This window comes from Acipenser ruthenus, chromosome 6 (assembly GCF_902713425.1).
Source record: "Acipenser ruthenus chromosome 6, fAciRut3.2 maternal haplotype, whole genome shotgun sequence".
NCBI lineage: Eukaryota > Metazoa > Chordata > Actinopteri > Acipenseriformes > Acipenseridae > Acipenser > Acipenser ruthenus.
In genome coordinates, this window is record NC_081194.1 from 46,228,309 (window position 1) to 46,252,804 (window position 24,496).

The 24,496-nt window shown below is 40.3% G+C and overlaps 1 long non-coding RNA gene across 6 annotated transcripts; it reads left to right on the top strand.

Moving 5' to 3' along the window:
- Positions 1–396: 396 nt before the first annotated feature.
- Positions 397–24,496, top strand: LOC131737291 (uncharacterized). 6 transcript variants are annotated; one of them, XR_009328898.1, is made up of 4 exons: positions 397–460; positions 10,073–11,945; positions 18,519–18,679; positions 23,059–24,496. It is a non-coding gene; the product is annotated as an uncharacterized LOC131737291 (long non-coding RNA). The 6 variants fall into 6 exon arrangements; XR_009328897.1 differs by lacking the exon at positions 397–460 and adding an exon at positions 475–651; XR_009328899.1 differs by lacking the exon at positions 397–460 and adding an exon at positions 17,244–18,102 and having other exon boundaries at positions 9,851–11,945.

Here is a 24,496-nt window from a genome sequence, read left to right on the forward strand (position 1 = left end):
ATTTGCATTTCTTAATCACTTAAGCTTAATAATGATAAGAAATTTCAATTTTTGGTGAAAGAATGTTTTTTAAAATTTTGGTGCTACAGTTTCATAATTACATTACTTTGGGTACAATTTATTAATGTTGTAATAGATAAAATCTAGGAACTAAATCTTTTATAACATTTAGCATTCTGAGAATGAAAATGTTACCTCATTAGTTTTGTTTAGTTTTTTTTAATTTGGAATCGCCAATTTTTATTTTTTTTTGTTACCTCATTTTCTCCCCAATTTGAAATGCCCAATTTTGCCTAGCTTACCACTACAACCCCTGTGCTGAATCGGGAGAGACAAAGATGAACGTGTCCTCGGAAATGTGTGTCGTTAGCTGTCCGCTTCTTTTCACTCTGCAGGCCCGCCATGCAGCTACCTCAGAGCTAAAGCGTCGGAGGACCACGCGGCTCTGGGCCGCTTGCAGGTAGGCCCGTAGGTGCCCCGCCAGTCTACAGGGGTCGCTGGTGCGCGGTGAGCCAAGGATACCCTGGCCGACCTAAGCCCTCATCTCCCAGGCAGCGCTCGGCCAATTGTGCGCCGCCCCCGGGGAACTCCCGTCCACGGCAGTGGAATAGCCTGGATCTGAACTGACGACCTCCAGACTACAGGGAAAATGTTAGCTTTTTAAGTTTAAACTAACTTAATGGAAAATAATAATAATAATAATAATAATAATAATAATAATAATAATAATTGGTTGTATGGAAAACAGTGTATTTTGAAGTACTAGTAGTACTATCATCAATATGACAAGAAAGGAGTTGTCTTTTATTGCTGCTTCACAGCTTTGAAACTGACATTCACAGTTCAGGAAGAGTGATCTTTGATTTTTTGCTTCAAGTAGATATTTTATGTCCTTCCTGCTTTTTGTGTGCAACCACAGAAATACAGTTACTGTAAAGACATTATTTTGCAGTGTGTGCAACAATGTGCCCCTTTCTGATGGACTGTTTATGTTTCCTCCTCCTAATCTATAAATGCCATCTTTATAATCAAACATCAGTGTGGTTGCTCCAGTTTATAAAATAGCTTCCCTGACCTCACATGTTAATGTGTAAACTCACTCAACGGGCATTGGCACTGTGTGATAAGAATTTCACAACCGCTTCTGTTGTTAAATTCATATTAGCATTTGAACACCGATAATCATAAAACAAACCCTAAGCTGGAAACCAAATGACAGCAAACTTGAAAGACCAGTCACACCTATGCTGAAAAGTTTGTAATCATACTTAATTGTAGTTCGTGAAAAAGTGGTTTAGACATTGTTGAAAATGTCAAACATTGCTTCTCATAGTAATTATTACAACACCACATTTTTTTTTTTTTTTTATTCAGCACCTGTAATACAAGTATTACTTTTAAAGCTAACATGTCAGTTTCAGATTATACAATAATGTGATAAACTTGTAAATATCTCTTTTATTTAATTAAAAAGTTTAAGGAATGATAATTACGATTTTAAAATACATTCACTTGCATTTCATTATTTATTAGCACTAGAAATATCACTGGGTATAAAGCCTGGGTTATAACTATTTTAACCAGGATATTACACACATGTCTAGTTAAAATAACATGTTCTACTAACTAGCACCATGATAAGTAGTATGTACTTGAAGTAGCCTGATCATAAACATCTAGGTCAGAAATATTTCCAATTTTAAAGGATGCAGACAGTCTGCTACCGTCTCTGCAGTTGCTGAGCTGTTAGAATTCCCTATCTCTCCCAAGTGTATAGGTTTATAGTTATTTACACACAATCTTTATGACTCAGGACCTTTGCATTACAATTGCGTAATTAAGATGAAGAAATATCAACTGTTCATTGTTATGAGTAAGGCAGACATCAATTAAAATACTCATTTATTCCAGTCTATGAATACCTACAGTATGTTCACGCAGAATGTGCTGAAACAAGGTGTAATTTAGCGTTGTATTAAAATAAGAGTGCTTGATGCAATGCAATCTTGTTCTGGCGGTAAATGCAACCTTTCAGATATGCAACATTAAATATATACTGTAATACAAATTTAACAAGTTTAGCACAATGCATTTTATAATAATCCTTAATTAGGGACCTGATCTTTATCTTACACTTTTTATTAGTTCATGAATAGGTTACTATATATAAACTAAACATTAACAAAAAACAAACAACTTTGTTAATAGGTTAGTAAGCTAGTTGTTAACAGTTAATATACTAACAAAGCACACCTAAAATATAGTGTGACCAAATATTGTACACTAAGGTTTAAAGAAGTGCAATCTATTATCCAAGTTTACTGTTTTGTTAAAATCTTACTTGCAATGACTACTTACACTGATACTGCACTGTAACATTCTGCCTGTGGTTGTAAGGTTTGCTCGGATTGCCAGTTTTACTGGACTGTGCAGTGGAAACTGTTACCAGGATAATGCCCTCTATTATTTATTGTTAAATACCTTTCATGAGACTTCACTGGAAGCAATATCCCTCCATAAATCCACAAAAAAACAGTATTTTTCCCCAGTAGATAAATATAAAACCTATAATGCTAAAGAAGATAATACATGTGGCAAAATAATTATAGAACTATATATGCTCAGATTTGGTGCAGGTTATTGGAAACACATTGCAGTTTGACCACATACTAAGTGTGATGTGTAATTTAATGGGTTGGGTCAACCCCATGTTTGAGGCAAATATCCTGACATTTACAAAAGTAAAATTACAAGGTAAATTCACATATTTTGTGCATGAACGTGTTGATGATTTCATCTTATCATTTTATTGTAACACTCATTTTATGTTTTTGTTGATGCCACTAAAACATTTAATGCTATTTTACCATGACTTTATACAATTACAGCTGTGAGTCTTTTTGGGTAAGTCTCTACCAGCTTTGCACATCTGGATCCTGCAATTTTTGCCCATTCTTCTTGGCAAAATTGCTCAAGCTGGGCCATTCTAAGATATTCTGGTTCTTGTTTTTAAACCACTCCAGTGTAGCTTTGGCTGTGTGTTTAGGGTCATTGTCCTGCTGGAAGGTGAACCTCCGCCCCAGTCCCAGGTCTCTTGCAGACTGAAACAGGTTTTCCTCTAGAATTTCCCTGTATTTGGCTCCATCCATCTTGCCCTCAATCCTGACCAGTTTCCCAGTTCCTGCCGATGAAAAGCATGCCCATAACATGATGCTGCCACCACCATGCTTCACTGTGGGGATGGTGTTCTCAGGGTGATGAGCAGTGTTGGCTTTGCGCCACACGTTTTGCGCTAAGGCCAAAAAGTTCAATTTTGGGCTCATCAGACCAGAGAACCTCTCTCATGCCTTTTGGCAAAATCCAAACAGGATTTGATATGGTTTTTTTTTCAGCAATGGCTTTCTTCTCGCCACTCTTCCATAAAGCCCAGCTTTGTGGAGTGTCTGGGTTATAGTTGTCCCATGGACAGTTTCTCCCATCTCAGCTGTGGATCTCTCCAGCTCCTTCATTTTAGTATATTGTACCCCACTTGGCTGAAAGGCAGTCTAAAAACTCTTTGGTCTTTATTTATAGGCTAATCTAGAGCCAGAATCCTTAACAGACTTTTGAAGATAATTCCACAGTTGTTAAATTCTAATGTTTTACCTGGGCAACAAAGCTACAAATTGTGAAGATGTATGAGAATGATTTGAGCCAACATCCACAGATGGTTAAAACTAGACAATACCAAAAAGGATATACTGTTTATATTTATTTGCAATTATTTATGTGGAGAAGAATTTTTACTGTACCAAGATTTACTGTACCAAGAAATACAACTGTGTAACTGTGACAGAGATTGAATGATTCTTGGTGTTATATATCCCTCCTGACCTGAGAGGGCACTGTGTAAAGGGAACAGAGTACCCGTGTACGGCTCCGGGAGTACAAGTGGTCCCCAGATACACGCCCCAGGGATGTTGCACAAAAACCGTGTGATCACATGGTGCACTGGCTCAAACCCACCCAGAAAACAAGCCTACAGATGGGAGAGGCTATTGTGGTTGAGCAGTTTTGCCATGTGGTGCCGAGACACAAGCGTGGATACAGCGCCACAATCCCGACAACCTGGAGGAGGCAGTGAAACTCGCTGAGGACTTCGAGGACTCCCTGGTGTCTGCCCAGACCGGCCTGCTCACCGCTCAAGCGCAACGGAGCAGCCGAGTACCACCCCCTCTCTCCGCTCCACCTACAACACTAGGTCTGAAACCTCCTAGACGATTTGTGAACCAAGAGCAAAAACATTGGGCATCACTTCTCCCCTACCTCCTTTTTGCAGTGAGAGAGGTGCCGCAGAGTTCGACAGGGCTCTTTTCCCCCTTCGAGCTCTTGTACGGCCAACAGCCTCACGGCATCCTCGATCTGTTGAGAGAGGGGTGGGAGGAGCACAAAGGCTTGTCCAAAAATGTAGTGCAGCATGTGCTCCTACTGAGAGATCGCCTGGATTTGGTCGGCCGTTTGGCCCAGGACAATCTCAAATTGGCTCAGCACCGGCAACAGCAGCATAACAACAAAAATGCACAAATTCGAACCTTTCGACCAGGAGACAAAGTAATTCTGCTGCTTCCCTCCTCCGAATCGACACTATGTGCTAAATGGCAGGGGCCATATAAAGTGATTCGGACTATAAGAAAGGTGATTTATGAAATTAGACAGCCCGATCACCATAATGAATGAGAAATTTATCATATAAATTTATTAAAGCCCTGGCAGGCAAGGGAGGCCTTATTTATACCCCCAGGCAAAGTACAGGATGATTTAGGCCCCAGTCTAGAGACCTCTAGCACAAAAGACATTTCGATGGGGGAACAGTTACTTCCTGATCAGCAACGAGAGCTGCGTAAGTTAACCCTTTGAGTAGTACGAACGTACCGGTACGTTCACTGCTCTCTGGTCCCCAGGTAGTACGAACGTACCGGTACCCAGGCTTTGGTGGACGCGGCAATCCCCAAAACCAAGGCTCAGGTGAGGTCTCTACTGGGGTTAGCCGGTTATTACCGAGTATGCCACAGTGGTCAATCCCTTAGTCGACCTCACCAAAAAGAGCACACCAAATTCAATTAAGTGGTCAGTAGAATGTTAAGATACTGTTAAGCAGAGACTCTGCCAGGCCCCCGCTCTCATCACTCCAGACTTCACTAAGAGATTCATCCTCCACACCGATGCGTCGGATGTCAGTTTGGATGCAGTCTTGTCCCAAACGGTAGAGGGAGTAGATCACCCCATCATGTACCTCAGTAAAAAGATGTTTCCTTGGGAACACAACTACTCCGTGGTCGAAAAGGAGTGTTTGGCCATTAACCCTTTGCGGTCCATTGTCGGACTGGGTCCGACATTGCAATTATTCCTCTCAGGCCCTTTGTCGGACTGGGTCCGACATCATTATAGCAACGCAAAAAACGGGTTTCTAGTCGTTTTTTTTCCCCGGAAAAAGCCGAGAAAACCATTCAATTGCCGAGTGGTAGCGACAGGAGCCGAGACAAGTCGAAAAAAAAAAAGGCGTATCACATGAATAGTCATATATGGCCCTGGTATCAGATAACGGGGCGGTCATAGTAAACAAGCTGGCTGAGTGCGTCAGCGCACAGAGACTATCATGGACATTTGCAGAGCTTTTTTCAGATGTTATAGTAATAAAATAATGACTTTGATCGCAATATTGAGGAGTTTGGTGATAAAATGAGTGATCCGGAGATGATTGATCGGTATGTACGACTATTATTTTTATTATTATTTATTTCTTACATAGGTGAAAGCGATAGCGAACGAAAGGGTGGGGCAGGGCTGGAGATGCCTAGTGAGTGCTTTGTTGATATGCAGGGCCATTTAAACCCGTTTGACTGTGGAAAAAAATACTTTTAAACAGCGCGTCTAAAATTAACTGCGCGTGTGAAAATAAATTAGACCTGACGTGCCTGACGCTCACTTAATAAATGGACTGCAAAGGGTTAAATGGGCTACTCACTCTTTACGATACTACCTGCTGGGACATTCATTTAATCTCGTCGCTGACCACGCCCCACTCAAGTGGTTAAGCACAATGAAGGACAGCAATGCCCGGATAACTCGGTGGTATCTGGCATTGCAGCCCTTCATGTACCACATGGTACATCGTGCGGGGAAAGACCACCAAAATGTCGATTATTTTTCCCAGGAGGGGGGTGTAATGGGAATTTAGCCGAGTGTTCCTTGAGCTCCACTGTGAGCGGTGGGATATGTGGCAGAGATCGAATTATTCTTGGTGTTAGATCTCCCTCCTGACCTGCGAAGGCGCTGTGTAAAGGGAACAGAGTACCCTGGACTAAATGGCACGACAGTTTATTCCCAGGGTCAGGTGGAAGTTGGCCATCTAGAAAGGTGACGGAGCTACGGTACACAAACTCAATGACCCGGACAGGAAACGGCGTGGCATCCGCGGATTGGAGTGAGCGGTTGTGTCTGTTGACTAAGGGGTCATGGGTGACGTTATAAAAAGGGGATGTAGTGACGCGATCTGTTCCTTTCCTTTGTGGTTAGAACGGGATTCACCAAAAGGAAACTGTGCTGTAAAATCGTGAGTGTTTGTTTGTTTTTTGTTCATGTCTAAAAGAATACTGTTTGTTATTATTTAGACGGCTGAAACGATCCAGGAGCTGTTGCTTAAGGCCAGCACTAGCCTGGACAACACTACAATTTGTTTTCACTCAAGAACTATATTTTCACCACGAGCACTAGTGCACGCACTGTGGACTGGTGTTTGTGTTTGTGTTTGTGTATGTGTTACGTGTGGGTGAACTGAAAAGGGGACTGTTATTATTTCCGGGCCAACCCGCGGATTACAAATAAGCAATACACACCGCTGTATTGCTTCATTATCATTGTTATTATTTACTGTTGTTTTGCCATCAGACCATTGGATTTAAAAAACCATTAAACAACATTGCACCTGTTGTCTGTCTGTTTATTAATCACTGCTGCATTACCTTCACCCGCACACAGTTAACCACTTTGCCACAGTAATATTAAGACTCCAATGGAAATAAGATGTAGCATCTCAGTAAGGAATATTAATAACACTTGAAGATAATCAGAGAAGTAATGCTTTCAATAGTAAGCACATGCTCCCGAGTGGCACAGCCGGTAAAGGAACTTTGCCCGGAATACAGGATGCACCCTATAGCTTGGAGATCGCCGGTTCAACTCCCAGGGCACGGCGTACAATTAGCCAAGTGCTGCACGGGTGGGGTAGGGGTTAGGTTGACTGGGGAGTCCTTGGCTCACCGCACACCAGCGACCCCTGTGGCTGTCTGAGTGCCTGCGGGCCGGCCTGTATGCAATTCAGAACTGCGTGGTCCTCCGACGCTGTAAGTTCTGGATATGGCTGCACGACGGGCTTGCAGAGTGAAAAAAAAAAGCGGACGGCTGATGGCACCCATTTTGAGGACATGTGTGCTCGTCTTCATCTCTCCTAAGTTAGTTCGGGGGTTGCAGCGGTGAGCCAGGTTGAATAATAATTGGACATTCCAAATGAAAATTGGCTAATGAATAAAAATAATTGTTAAAAAAATCAATAACTAAATAGCAAGCATGTTAGGTTGATTATCCCTATGTGAGGACATGAGCTATTGGGTTAGTTATAGCAGCTAATTCTGACTGGAAGGAGACTGGGCCTTCATGTAAGTACTAAAAAGATACAGTAAAATCTAACTTTTCTCAGAGTCTTCATGTTCTGTTGAGATACTGCATGTGTTTCTTCTTATGTTGAGTAATGTTGTAGTTAGTTCATCCATAACTTTAAACACCAAATCATAAGCTATATAGAGGTACTGAAATAATTGAAGTCTTAATCAACATGCTCAGGAATATTTTTTTCATTGTGGTATATTAAGGCCTACCCCTAAATGAGTTTGTAAACTCCCAAAATCAAAATCTAGTGCTACCATTTTGTGGTGGGAAGAGAAAGTATGTCATTCCAATTATGAAGGATGTTTTTTTTGCCACATTGAAGCCATGAAAGACCTACCCACAACAGCGAGCCATCCTCACCGTTTCATCCCTCATCTGGATCCACGATTGGCATCAGCAATTTCTTACGACTTATTTATAGAGGGGAGTCTTTCATTCAGGACTTGAGGTGAGGAAACATATAGCAAGGGGGAGATGCCAACATTTTCTGCCTGTGCCACTAGAACGACAGGTTTGAAAACTGCCAGATCTATACAACTGTTCAAAATTGCTATTGACAAAACTATGATCAAGACTGGTACATATTCGTCAAAATGATGATGAAATTATGAGTGTCTTCTCTGACGGTATTTCAACATATATGGCAATAAATCATACACACCAGGCTTATCCAGTTCCTTCGAAATGGAGTCCCATATATTATCTTTCAAATATGTATCTTTATAATTGTTTTGCCCTGTGTCATAAAGCTCTGGGTATTTCTTCAACACAAGTAGTATTGTTTCCTCCATCATTCTGGATACTGCTTCACCCTGCTGGACCACGTGCATTGAAGCTGTTCTCTGATTGCTCAATGCCCTAGTTGACAAGCGTCAAATCTCATAAAATAGAATTTATTTTGCGTCACTCCAGTGCCACCCTGGTACCACTCCTGTGTCACCTGTCGCGTCGCCTGTGGTGTGAAAGATACTTATCAAAAGTATAGGTTCTATTTATTTTGATGTATCGCTGCACAGTTCCGCTTGCCGCATCGCGTCTGGTGGGTCGCAGCCTTTAAGGTGGTGAAATAATTCTGCACCTGTCATGGGCTTCCATTGGCTATGCAGGCCTCACATGTGCAGTGGTGCAAACATATGCTTTCATTTTTTTTTAAATGTAGTACCAGACTACAAATGTAACAAAGGTTGCAGCAAACAAATCTGTGGTTTAACTTTATTTATTTATTTATTTATTTATTTATTTATTTATTTATTACAGAAAAGCAACTGCTTTGGTTCCCAAACACTTCTCTCTTTACCCTGCCATGTGCATGTCTTATGTGTCGTAATTACCCAACCCTTATTTACACACAAGATAACATACTGTACATTGTTACAAAAAAAGCTCTGATTGCATGTCTGGTAATCTGGCCTTCCTTGGTCATGTCACCTGGAGAATGAAACTATCTGGAAGCTTTCTTTCCTGTTGATATAACCAACCAGGTGCTTCCCCCTATACTGACGTGGTTTTCAGCCAGTGACACCACTGAGGTGAACTATGAAGTGAAACAACTTGGAAGTAAGGCTAAAAACGGAGGTCTTTGCTTTATAATGTTTAGCTTTTTTGAGTGTTTATGAATGAATTACCTACAACCTAAAAGAAATTCCAGCAGGCTGACCCTTTTTATGGTATTTTCCAGTTAACTGTGTTCACTTTGTGCAGCCAGACATCTATTTGCATAATCATTAGCTAATTTATTTATTTATTTGATAAAATAGCACCATTAGATAAAGACATTAGATGTCTGTCCAATGTATCTCCCACGTGTTGGACACTCATCTGGACACTAACCAAAAGTGTTTATAAATGGTAGAAGTATTTTTTAGAACTGAAATAGAGGTTTATATTATTGAGAAGGAAGGATTGAGTATTGAACTGTCTACCGATAGTAAACAAATACAGTTAAATATCAAATGAAAAAAATATGCTACAGATTCAGCAAATTGCTAGAGGAAGCATGATCCACCACAATAAACCCCAGATCAGTATTCATCTTGAGTTTTTAAACCTGGCAATGGTACATTACCCTTAGCACTGTCTCCTAAAATCCTTCTGCACAAAAAAGCATAGTACTAAAAGCTTGATTAAAATTTTACTGAAAAGACGTATTCTTCTCCTAATGCATGATTAATGCACCTCCTGCAAATTCTATATTTAGTGTGTTATGTCAGGAGGAAATAGCAGGGAGATCATCTTTCACATGATGGATGAAATCACTGTGGAGCACCAAGGGCAGCTGTAGCCTACAATTTGCCAGAAATCAGGATAATAAAAAAAAAACAAAAAAAACAATTATATATTATTTCTCTTTCATCTCTTTTTTCATCAGCTTTTCAGACCCCACACCCCCCTCTCCGTGGTACACAGGAAAGGAGCCTGTGAAATGGAAATGAGGGCTCCATATCAGGGATCAAATCGAGGGTGTTCGTGTGCATGGAATGTTTTTCTCCAGGATCTTGGAGTGCTGCCAAGAACAGAACTGGAACGAGGGTGAGTGAGAATGAGCGAGAGAGAGAAACAGAAAAAACAACGAGGCAGACAGTAAATGCAAGGTTTTTCCCCCAACAGGAATGACTGTGTGAAGAGACAGTATTTATGGCTTGTGGCAGCTGCGTTAGCTGATTAGGTACACCGACAAGGCGGATGGTAATTGCTTTAACATTTCCATACCAAATTCAGCAGTGAAGGAAAGGAGGATATTATGGCAAACATCAAATTCAGAAGTGGATGGTGGGATGCTTTACAGTCTATACCAGCCAAGATAAAATTACAGTTCTAGTATGGTTTCAGCCAGGACATAGATATACTGTATGTAAAAATATTTTGCGGTTATTTCTGACAGTGATTTTGAATGGTTTTCATTTATGTACTCTGAACCTGACCTAGTACCCTTGCCTGCCCATATCCAGTATAGGGGCCTTATCAGGAAGAATATTCAAGCAGCTTTAAACAGACTCAATACTATTCCCTTCAACACATACATACTACTTTTCAACCTAAAAACGGAGGATTTTCTGTTTGCATCAGTCGTGTACTCTATCTCCGTGGAGATTCTCAAAGACCATGAAAAATATCAATCCGTTCACTGGAAACAGACATGACAGAGAACGCAAGCGCCTTGGTGACCCAGGGGTGACAATGTCCTTCAATTAGCATTTTTCTAGGTCACTGAGTGGACAGACACAAAATACCATCACAACAACTGTCAATGAACCAAAAAAAGGCATTAAATAAGCATCTCTTCACAGCTGTATGCAAAATGAGTGCAAAATGACTGCTGTGATTGTATACTATGTTACTGACCCTTATCCAGTAGTGTATAATAATCTGGTAGTACTATGACATGATTTATTGTTTGTTAACTGGTGTATTAATGTAACTACCTTCCCTATTGTTAATTGTACAGTACATTTAAACAAGCTGGCTTCAACATTAAAGATATTAATGAAAACAAAACAAGGTTTAAATTCAGTGTATTTCCAGTCTAGTCTGAACCAGTTTGTACTGTCTGCATTGTCACTTGAGCATGGCCAGGTTTACCATGGCTTTCTCTGCTTTACTACCATATTCATCTGCCATTTATTCTGCACACTTTTACTTGTGAGATACCTTTAAGAACCATGCTATTGGAGGGATTCTCTTTTGGATGATGCATTGAACTATAGTCTGGTCTATTATTTATTATTATTAATATTATTTATTTATTTGGCAGACGCCTTTATCCAAGATGTTACAGGGCAGTACAGGGTTACAATGCAAGATTAATATCTAAATACAGTATAGTTTACAGTAAGTGCAAATAATACTACTAAAGTACAATATGAACTAGGATGCAACAAGTAAGGATTACAGCAAATTATTATCTACAAGGACATATTAGTAGTGCAATAGTGCAAGTATGGTGCATTAGCTGAGGATCCAGTAACATGTTGCTTAGGTCAGGCAAGTCCAGTGCATAGTAGGAGGGGTAGACCAAGAGATCTACGAGTGCAGTCTAAACAGGTGGGTCTTGAGGAGGAGGCGGGCAGTGAGAGACGGAGCAGTCCTGAAGTTCTCCCGGAGCTGGTTCCACCACAGAGGGGCTAGGAAAGAGAAGGAGCAGGCACAGGAGAATGGAGAGTGGAGGGAAGGCATGACCAGTTGGCCAGTAGAGGAGGAGCGGAGAGGACGAGAGGGGGTGTAGGAGACACGAGGGATTGGAGGTAGGAGGGGGCAGTGTAGTGAAGAGAGCAGAAGGCAAGAACAAGGGTCTACTTTTGGACGTTGCTATGGCTTAATTTTGAAGTGCAGGTGTTGTGAATATATTATTTAAATGATTAGGTGTTTGAAGTTATTGATGATTTATTAATGCTGCGATTTAGCAGGTGCCTGATTGCTTAATAATTTACCTGAACAAGGCATATTCTGAAACCCAGGACTATGTGCAGTTTTATGTTGTCGATTTTTATGAATAAAATACGGTTATATATTCATGAAACTTCACTGACTGCAGTCAAAGAAGCCATGTCGTGAATACCAAACATTATTTTAGGACCCATTATACAGTATCTCAATGAATCAATCATGTGTAAAAATCATCAAAATAACAATGATTCCTGCTTACAAAAAATAAGCCAACACACATCAAAACAAAGTTATTTGGAATCGATACACAGGAAATACATAAATTGTCTTTGTTAGTTGTATCATTGTATCATTATATCCTTGATAAGAGAAACATGTTTAAGCCCCGAATACGTTTCCCTTAACACTACCTTCCAGTATTTTCAGTATTTTCGTGTTGGACAGATCTTTATCACAGAAGCATTTCATCCATAACTGAAGCGCACTTTATCCTGTTAAATGTAGAAATACTAAAAGAAACTTTGTATGAGACACTGAGAAAATCTTAAAGTCAAAAAGTTTATCATTGAATTTACAAATGTTCTTTGTCCTTTGTACTTTGGAAAAGCGGCTGTATCTTGTCCACATGGCTTGACTTTGACTGACACATGTGTGCTGTTGTTTCTATTCCCATGTAACCCATCAAGGGCAACTAAAGGACTGTGTGGAGAGTAAAGAAAATATTTCAGTGCAGCACTTACTCTCCCCTCCAAGGAATGGAATTCAAAAGCGTGATTGTGAAACCCCTCAGGCAACATAGTAAAAAAAAATATTCAGGAGGGGCCAAAGGAAACATGAGAATGGCAGAACAGCTAATGTCTCAACCGACCAACATTCAACTCAGGGATACACCTCTTTACAATAGACTATATAAGAAAATAGTATTGGGGGGCAGTAGAGTCACAACCTGGTCAATGGAGTGGTTGCACTAAGGCACAATAATAGCAGCTACAACGGTATTTTAAAATAATAATGGTGTGCCAATACATAATGGTAACCATGGCATACAAGTTACAGCCTTCTATACCAGAACCACTGTGAAATTCGTGTTCCATATCCATTGTGTTATCATTGCCGGATATGATTATGAGTTTCTTGAGAATAAAACTATGGTATTTCAATAGCATGTTTTTTACTTTTCTGTTATGGTCATTGTAAGAAGTGAGGACTGACCAAGTTCCAAATTCTAGTGAAACCACTGAATTCTGTGCACTTGAAGCACACAATTTTGCACCATTTGACTCGATTAGCAGCCTCTGCATTCAACAGCCCTGGGGCTTGGAAATAGAAAGGGTGTTTTTTTTCAAGCCATGACATTGGTAGAGCTTTTTGGAGACACTTGCATTGGACCCGACCACACTGTGTCTAGGTGAAACCAGTGCTGACAGTGTTCCGACATCCAAAAGCATTAAATAAAAAAACAAGGACAACAACAAATGGAGGTATTTGTTTTTGTTTTGTTTTATTTTGGTTAGAACGTAATACTAAAAAAAATTAAAAGCACTTTGATGGTTATAAAAGACTGCAAAACCAAGCAGCATAACAACAAATATTAAGATATTATATTGGCTTGGGGTTAACCAGATTGGGAATTTCCCTTGCTGGTAAGAAAGGTTTGTACACACAACTCATTATACTGTATGTTCTCAGTGTTACATAACCTGGTGACTGGCAACTGTACTCCTGCTGAATGCTAACAAATGGATCAAAGGATTTCCATTGCTGCTGCTTTATGTTTTGAAATATGATTTCTTCCTTGACAGGACTTGTTAAACAACAAGGCAACATTCTGGGGAGTGTGTAGGTGCGTGTTTAAACATTGAACAAGGTCCTAAGGCTGTCACATTGAGTTATCAAACTTAATAAAAAATACATAACAAGTAAAACCAAATAAATTGATAACTCGGGAATTCCTCCAAAGAAAAGCCACGTACAGAGGAAAGCTGAACAACTTTGCCTTGGTTTTCTCACATATGTTTCAGATGTGTTGGATTGCAACTGTAAACAACCTCTCAAAGTGCAGCCACACCATCCAACTCGATGTGTTATTCCTATCAATCCCTGTGCTGAATTGGGGTGGAATACAAACACAGCAAACCAGCTAGGATAGCTGTTGTTCACTCCAAGTATATTGCTTTTCCTTCTTTCTTAAAGGAAAAATGTTAATAATAGGTTTGCTTTATTACTAAAATGTTGGCACCAGATTCTCATTACTTGAGAACATCTGGTATTCGGTAATGATATAAGTAGCAGGATTTGTTTTTCTTTTTCTTGGCAGAGGGTGTAGCTGCGTGGAGAAAACTGTCCAATGTCATGCAGCGGCATGGAAACTCATCTGTTGATCCGGAGGGGGATGTGTTGAGATAGGAGATATTTGTGTGTGTTTGAGCTTGATGGGAACCAAGCCAAGACTGCTGAAAAACGTGGACTGGCGTAATTTCAATTCTGCTAGCACGCAGTCACTTCTGGAACATTCTGCACTCTGGCCTGCTAAAATCATCAGGCGTGACTTAAATAACAGGAATAACACAGCTACAGATGGTGACTCCTTGACATGGAGCTGTCACATGCTGATATAAAGCATGACCATGTGTGTTGGGAGAAATAAAATATACTATTTCTGACCAAAACTCACATTTGCACCCTGTAATTAAATCTAGGTTTCTGCGGCCTCCATGCCTGTAAGTGTTGAGTGAGTGTTCACGTGACCTCAGAACAAGTCTGAACTGCGCTGTCAGCACTGGGGCTGTGCTTGAAGGAGAATTTAATTAAATAGAAATTTCTTTTTTAAAGGAAAATAATCTTTCCTGGCAACAAAACAGATATGCAATATTTCAGAATAATAGGTTGTGAAGGCCTTATTTTGCCTATCACACAGTAAATTTTTTCTAGTTTGTATTTCATTTTTCTAGTGTGTATTTCAGGCACAAAGAGTACAAAAGTAGACCATTGTAATTTATTTACAATAAGCAAAGTGGCAAAAGACACATAAAGTGTAAATAAAGTAATAGCATTACTGAGGTTTACTTATGCCCTTTTTTTTTAGCTGTACTACACGCACGTGAAAACTGTCAGAATTAACTTAAATAAACACCTCAAAAATAAATGTGGAAAAGGGGGCATTGTACAAAGAAAAAAAACCTCATCGTTTTGGTTTTCTTATTACTCTCCTGATAACAGAAAATAGGATTACAACAAAACAACACTCTGTTCACTATAAGTAACTGTGACAGGGTGAAGGTGTGTAAAAGGGGCGAAGTTTGGCCTCCCGACAGATGGAGCTGATAATAGGTCTAGTCAGGTTGTGGCGGACATCTTGATAAGGGCAGGTGCATTTGATGAGGTTTTCTCCTCATCAAGTCCGTGGTTAAGTTAACCAATTTGCTAATGAGTGGCTGAGAACAGATTGATGGGGTGGAGCCTGGAGTATAAAGGGAGCTGTGATAGGTGAAGAGGTTGGTCTATTAGGGAAAACCAGGAATTGAGCCACCCGGAGACACTGTCTTATGCACTTTTTAAATCATCAGTGTTTTTCCTGTGATCAGGACTGAAACCAACACACTGGCCGGGGAGCGGATGGGAAAGTTACTGGAAAGAGAAAAACAGTGCATGACATGAATTAAGTGCTCAGCTGTTGGCTGTTATTGTCAAAGAAATACTTGTTCTTTTGTGTTTTCACAGTTTACTTAGTTTTTTGTTATAATTCTCTGTCCAGGAGAGAGCGAATCATTGTAAATAAATAAAACGTCCATGGGACGAGTGAACAAATACCTGGACTCTGTTGCTTTTTCCCAGTTCTTCAGCATCTCCACCCCTGTGCCGCTCACAGTAACATTTACCTTGTTAGGTGGGCCAGTGTTTGCAAAGCGTTAAGCATACCTGCATCTGTACTGTACTGCCAAATCTGAAGCAACACTTGATCCTGTTTATTGTGTTAATCCCACACACCACTGTGATACGTATTTCTAATATCTATCAACTATGTAATTTATTGCGGGAACAGCGATGTGGATTTTTGCCTTCAAATTCATGTGCAGTAATGTGCATTTGAATATTCATAGACTTTCTCTGCACTAAAGAAAATGATATTACTCCATACCGCTGTTTTCACGTCACACTACTAAGGCCTTCTCTCGTTAATCAACCAATGAACACTGACACACAAAGCAAAATGGGTGGAGATTTGTGACGCATGTCAAAATTAAATCTGATCTGAATGAAAGCTTGGCCAATCAACTTGCAATGATTATACTGACATTATTGCTGGCCAATAGCAGCATATTGATTTGAAACAGAGATCAAACATAGTTTTAAAGAGAACATTCAAGGTCTTTTACCAGAGCTTAGGACCCTCATATTGACCGATCAGGTTAAAGGAAATCTTTGATCCATTTTCTAATTAAAAATAGGTAATTGATAACCAATTAATCCCTCGACCACTAACAACCAGCAGCTTTTGCTGACCAGGGTTTGAGAGTGGAGAGAAGTAGAGGAGTCAGAGAGAGAGAGAGAGAGAGAGAGAGGGTAAACAATTGCTCCTCGTGCTGGGGATAAACCAGCACGATACTTGTTTTGTTTTGTGTGTGTGTGTGTGTGTGTGTATATATATATATATATATATATATATATATATATAGGTTTTGGCCACTGGGTCATTTTGTTCCTGTTTTGTTTTGTACTTTGCCTGTGTGTATTTCCTGGTCAGTGACGTCACCCGCACAGCCATCTGTGACAATATGAAAAAAGTTACCTCTATGGTCCCATTTTACCAATTGCCCATTGTAGCTGCCCTACCATTGTAAGAATGTAAACACAAAACTGTACACACAGGAACATATTTTCATTGAGCATGCCTTATGTTTTCAGGAATGTACTGTAGTGTATATAAATAGCTGTACCATATAATTCCACCCTCCTGGTCATGACATTTGACGTTCTATTTGCAAATAGTAAGTGAGGCTCTTTGTGGACAGTAGAATCATTACCTTGGTTTCATATGACTGTACATGGGGTCTGTGCATGGTTTTTCTTTTTGCTGGCAACATCTGACTTGTTTGTAAGTCTATTTTTGCTGCCCATGTGAACACAGCCTGACCCTGTTTTGTTTTTTCACACAGTATGGTAAGTACATCGCTCTGACTGAGGGATTCACTGCACCCATCAACACACAGGGGGATTACTGTTACATCAAACTCTGGTTGAGAAAGCAATAGCAAGAGTGCAAGCCTCTGGCAAGCTGCCAGCATCTAAAAATTGAAAAACATCAACGTCACTGTTGCCTAGCTTCATGTGCTATCTACTACTGTACAGAACAGGATTTCCACCTCTTCATACACCCATTTTTTATTCTGAAAATACAATAAATATATATTTTTCAGCGGCTGTGATAAAACTACTTACAGAGCCTCTTCTCGTATAAACGGAAGGGACAAGGTGTGGGGAAATGACGTGCAGCTCTCCAGGCAGATGTCTTTCACTGGAGTCGCATTTCAAAATGAGAAAGTCTGCAACCAGCCTTAACCCTTTCAGAACCAAGCATTTTCCAGTGGGATGCTCCCCAGGACCAGGTGTTTTTTGGCTGTATTTGACTCTCTTCCTATAAAAATTTACTAGCATCTTGGAAATGGTGTCCTTCTTTTTAGAACACTATAAAGTACTTCAGAAACCATACAAACGTTTTGCTTTTTTTGAACACAATATTTCTTTTTTGTTGTTTTTTTTTAAAGTACATGTATACCAAACTCATATATACCAAACAGTTATCCTATTTACATGTTATATCCATGCTATTTGCTTATTTATTGATTTAAGAACATTCCTATTATTACAGAAAGACAAATATAGATGTTGATGAATGCTGTTTTGTCAAGTCTAATTGTACTGTTTGTTATTATTAGATGGCTAACACGATCCGCAGCTGTCGCTTAAGGCCAGCACAAACCCGGACAACACTTCACCATTGTTCACGGATAAATTGTAATTACACCACTTGCACATTAGCATGTGCGTGTGTCGTGTGTGTGTTTAATACTGTGTAAATTATTTCAGGACTGTTTAAATAGTGCAATACACATTGCTGTGTATTGTCTGGGATTACTGTTTACGGTCACGAACGACCTGGATTACAAACCCTCCCCAAATAAAACATCACTTGTTTGTCATTACTTGTGCACCGCATCACGTCTACACCTGCGCACTACAGCCACTTTGCCACACAAGTCACATTGAAGCTGAAGTATTACCTGAATATTATCCATTGCTAAACTTAATGTACTGATTCTTTTGACACTTAACTTTTTTACTTTTGTACCGTATTACTTAACTCACTTTGATAAAATGTATAGACTATTTAACCATGTTGTGTTATTGTTTGACTGTGTTTCATTTTCTAGATCTTGAGCTTGGTTGGCAGTAATTCGAGGAGGCTGTGTGGTCCAGTGGTTAAAGAAAAGGGCTTGTAACCAAGAGGTCCCCGATTCAAATCCCGACTCACTCACCTACTCACTGTGTGACCCTGAGCAAGTCACTTGACCTCCTTGGCTCCTTCTTTTGGGTGAGACGTTGTTGTAAGTGACTCTGCAGTTAATGCACAGTTCACGCACCCTAGTCTCTGTAAGTCACCCTGGATAAAGGTGTCTGCTAAATAAATAAATAAATAAATAATAATAATAATTCATAATTAAGAGTTCCAATTAATTAAAACCATAACCATATCAGCTAGTTACTCTTGATTGGGTATTGTCAATTTATTTACTTTTAATATTTCTTACAGTAACACCAACCCCCAAAAAAATCCTTCCCCATATTTTCCACTTTCAAAATCTTCAAAAAGCCCACTCTGTCGCAATATAAAATTATTGTGGGCAATACCAGGATAGCCGGCAACCACATTCAGGATTCTCAGTTGAGAACCACACACCATTTGTACATTCAGCGAATGAAAATACTTCCTATTTCTGGAGAATATGCTCCCTTTCACTTGGTGGTGACAGTGCTACGTGAGTACAATCAATAGCACCCGTCACATTGGGGAAGCCAGCAACCTGGTAGAAGCCCACTTTCACTTCCTGTACTGTACTCTGTGTTGGATATTTTATATTCCCCTTGCAACTGCACCCACGATAGATTGAAAAGAGCCAGAGGCTAAATAATGTAATGAACTCCAGTTTCACGAGACCAGGCACCGTATTACTCTTGCGAGTTGGTGGCTCTGAATCAGCTTGTAGCTGATAATACAATGCCAATATAATACCTCTGCTCAAGCGATGCCTTCCCACCACCTCCTCCTCAGGAAGCCCAAGAAGAGTTTGCCGTGCTCTGAAAACACGCTCCCTTCTTCTCCTCCTCCTCCTCCTCCTACGCCTTGTTCATTTTCTGTAGCTCTTCGGATCCTCCCCATATGGCCTCTTTATGCAAGTAATGCCTCCATGATGCCAGATAGAGTTCAGACCAGAAAAATAGGTTTAAATAGCGAGCCTATCCAGGGCCGGATTAACCGATCACGGGGCCCTAGGCAAACATATACTTCTGGGCCCCTATCTTATATGAATAACAACAAATATACGATTATATATACAGTATGTATGTACAATAGGGGTGGTACATAGAGCCATTATCTGTATCTGTATCTGTATTCATCAAACCGGAAGTGGGCGGGGCAAAACCGGAAGTCGTTTAAAACTTGTTTCTTTACCCTTATTTGCACTGGAAAAATGTCCAGAATGACAAAACAATGCAACAATGTGCAGTTTTCAATGCAAACTTCACTTATACTGTGTATAATATGTGCAGTCCAGTCCTGTGCTGTATTTTGTAACAAAGTTCTGCTGTAAGTAGGGCTCTTCATTTTTTGGGTTTTATTTTTGATGAATAATGTCCCTTTAACTTTTCATCAGCTGCCAGATCACGTCTAAGATCCATCAAGTCAGTCAGTCACTTGTTATTGCATAGATTCCATCTAGACTATCCAGCATATTTCCAATAACAAAAAATGCATTGCAAGTTGGACGATGTCTCCCGAGCTCGCTATGCTTTCTTTACTTACTTGGTTGAAGAACGCGCATACTAATTTCAGCACAGTATTGTTAATTGGTATTCTTCTTTTGATATTTTTCTCTACCATCACATAAGGTGTAGGTATATGTAATTCAAACTGATTGGGAAAGCCACAAGCAATACAACATATACAATATTTATTTCACAGGGTGATGGTGAGTAGCAAGTGTAGTGCTTCATGAGAGCTGACAGAGCGCCATGATACTTGAAGGGAGATAAAGGGATAGAACAGGAGTCTTGCTCTCGGCGATGGAGAACCTTATAGCCGAAGGCTGGTCTAGCGACCCAAGACCCAAAACACATAGCTAGAATCCCCCACTCTGCGGAGAGCTGCTTATGTGGCAGCTTGGGAACGGAGCTACCCATAAGGGATTGAGGGGACAGAAGAGCCGACTCTCGGAGAGCCGCCGCAGCTGAGCGACTTGGGCACGGAGCTACCCACCGGGATCGAATGGACCTCCGAAGGAGAGCCTTGAAAGGAAAAAGTTAGAGGGACTCAGGATCGTGGAACGGAGCTTACAGGAGTCCTGGAGCTAGAAAGAAAGAAGTAGAGAGATTAGTAAGAGATCAAAGGACTGTGAGACAGACTTTGCATCGACAGCTGAGAAGGAGAGGAAGTCTCTAGAAATTAGAATAGGGAAAGCGCACGAGCTGCAACAGGATAGAGAGTGTGGCTGGGGTTCCCCTCTGGCCTGATGCAGAACCTCCAGCTCGAAGGGCGTAGCCCAGGGAGGCCAGAAGAAATGAGTGTCACTAACCCCCTAGAGGGGACCGGTGCAGGGCTGCTGAATCGGAAAGCAGGAGGAGGGGTGGAGGATGGATACACCCCCACCAAAACTCAACCTAAAGGTTTACCCTTCGATTCAAAATCACAGACATTTTTTATTTATTTATGTTAGTGTTAAAATGTGACTTTTTTTTACTGACTGGCCTTAATGGACAGTTGGCAACCTTAAGCCAAATGCAGTTGACCCTGGCTTACTTCTTTCTCAATCGCCAATACAGCAAAGGCAGCGAGCTTTCCTTGCTTTACTGTTGATATGTTAAAGAAAATGTTCTTTCTCCAGGGTCAGCGATAATGTTTTCGGTGGTTCGGGCTATCAGCACAGATTTCTAAAATATTTCTAATGCCCCCCTTTGCCACTTGCATTCTTCTTCTTCTTGTTGCTTGTGTTTATGCTTTGCTGGCCATGAAAGAGACATCATTTGCTGTATTCAAGCAAAATAAAACTTACTGACCTGGAATTTACTTGTGTCGCCACGCGAAAGTGAGCAAGACAGTAAGTTCCGGGTCAGCCAGTTTGATTTTGTGTGAACACCATTGAGATACAATTCCAGTTTACGCGCAATTCTGTATCTGTTTAAAAAAACTTTTTTTTTTTGCGCCCCCCCCCATGACTTTGGGCCCTAGACAGATGCCTAGTTTGCCTATGTGTTAATCCAGCCCTGCGCCTATCAGTGGTTAAAGCCTGGTTTCCAAACTAAATAATTATCGCTCACTTTAAGGTACACACTATGATTATCACCCTTTAGTAAATACAGTGTGAATAAAGCTCATCTTATTATTCAGATCAGGCTGCCTCATCTAAATACATTATCATACAAATCACATATTCATTCCGATTACCATAGTGTGGCACAATCAAATCAGTGTGCGCCATAATATACCCACTATTTTGCGCGACAATGAATAAAATTGCAATAATAAATCATTGCAATTATGGTGCACCATAATGTTTAGTGCCCTTTTGTAAATGAGGCCCAAAGTGCATTAATTACCACCCAATTACAGACATCCCATATAATTTTATAATAATTAAATTCTTGCACTTAGAATTAAAATGACACATTAGGACTTCAAAATGATAAAAAGCATTAAAGCGTTAAATAAAACATGAAAACACCCCTGATCACAACATTCCACAAGGCTGCCAATGACAGACGCTCAAAGCTGAGAGAAATCTATTGATGTACAGTTAGCACTGTCTGTAGTTGTTTTTGTTGGAGTTAAAAAAAGCCAGATATTGACTCAAGTTGAAACTGTGAAATCAGTGACCAATCACAACCCAGTTATGTATCATCTGCTGAAGGTCCATAGATATCAGGTAAAAGAACAATACTGTATCTACTTTAGTTTTTTTGCATGGAAACATATCCGAAAACCATACTTCATGGGTCTTCAGCAGTAAAGATCCCGTGATGCAACCTTGCACAACTTTGTACTATAACCAAAGGCCGTACCAAGCAATTCATTATTAACAACTGAGATCTGCTGGAAGTAGCCCTTGCAAGATTCTTTGACCAAATAGAAAAAAAATAATCACACAGTATTTATTCAACGTTTAAAATGATTGCCATTTGACTATAAAATGATAGAGTTATTTTATAAACAAGGTTATAAAAAATACTGAAGCTACTACAAATTAAAATTAATAAATGTAGTGTAGCGTGCACAGGGGTAGGGGTCAGGGCTGGTAGGTAACACAGTCTAAACATGAAGACATAGGCCCGATATCTGCTCCTACAAGGGAGCCCGGCTCTTTTGTACAGCGGTATCAGTGCTATGCTTCAGAGCGGGAGGTCCCGGGTTTGTGTCCGACCTCTGAGAAGCCCCTGCCTGCAGGAAGCGAGGTTCACGACAGTATAAATAAATTAGGGCTGTTCTGATTAACAGATTAACTAAAGATTTGATTGCATATTTCTTTTTACAGTTTTGTTTATTAATAGTGCATTCTGGTTAGATAGAGAAATGTCCCCGGAAGTGGTAGAACACTGTTTTTTTTTGTTTTTTTTTCATAATTTGGAATCGGCAATTATTTTTTCTTGTTTTCTCCCCAATTTGGATAGCCCAATTCTTTTTTTTTTATTTCAACCCAGCTCACCACTGTCGCCCCTGCGCTGACTCAGAAGAGACAAAGACGGATTCACGCGTCCTCCGAAACGTGTGCCGTCAGCTTCTTTTCACTCTGCAGGCCTGCCCTGCAGCCACCTCAGAGCTACAGCACCGGAGGACCACGCAGCTCTGGGCAATTTACAGGCAGGCCCATCTACAGGTGCGCGGTGTGCCGAGGACACCCTGGCCGACCTAAGCCCTCCCCAACAGGGCGGCACTCAGCCAAATGTGCGCCGCCCCCTGGGAACTCCCGTCCATGGTCAGCAGTGGAATAGCCTGGACTTGAACCGGCGAATTCCAGGCTATAAGGCGCATCCTGCACTCCACGCAGAGAGCGTTTACCGGGTGCACCATTCAGGAGCCCAGGACACTGTAGTTTTAAGCTTGTATAAAATGGGGTTAAAGTTGTGTAAAATTCATCATTCTTGTTTTGTTTTGAACAAGGATAGTTGATAGTGTGCTATGGATGTTCATATGTATTTGGAACTGGAATGTTTATCTACGTTGATTTGAATGATTACCAAGCATGTGTCTGCAAAGTTACTCGTGTGCATTGTAATCAGAGCTGTTGAGCTCTGTGGTAAAATGCAGAGTGGTGCATTTATCCCGAATAACATAATAAACTGTTGATTTACTTATAAACCTCTGAGTGTTTTTTTTTTCTGTGTTTGTGCATTGCTAATAATTTTGCTGTTTAGTGGTAGGGGTGGTCAAACATAATTTTAGATTTTTATCAAAAACAAATAATCAAATCGATTTTTGTAATCAGTTGTCAGATAACTTAAACATGTCTGAAATGAAAATATACAAAACAATGTGAGGATGCATGACTGATCAGCTACTGATTATTTTACTAGCTGACAGTCATGCATCCTTACCAAACGTGTGCAGACTGTGGCCGAGGGGTAATAAGATAATTAACAGCTAGTTAACCCCTCGGCCAGAGTATAAGAACCTGCAGCTGCCCGTGCTGCGGGGTGGAGTGTACAAAGGAGAGTACGGGGAGCGGAGAGAGCGAGGAAAAATAATAACATTTAAAAACAACTGCTGAACAGTCTTTGTTTATTTGTTTGGCCCTTGTGCCTTTTTGTTTTGTGTTTTGTTGTTTTGTTTAAATCTTTTGTTTTTGTTTTGTTTATTAATAAATTCAGCTGAAGTGCCATAGCATTCAGCTTCACCCACCCATCCATTGTTTTGGTTTCAGTTACTTCCTGGTCCGTGACGTCACCACACCTCACCACACCAAGCCATCCTGTCACAGGCAGATATCGATCATGCACCAGATTTGACAAAATCTGAATTATTCATATATAATTGCAGACTTTGCTGCTGCAAAAGCACAAACAGTTCATTTCTAAATGTCTCTGTGTGTTTTTTTTGGGATTTCTGTAGTAAAATGCAATACATTTAATAGTGTCATTG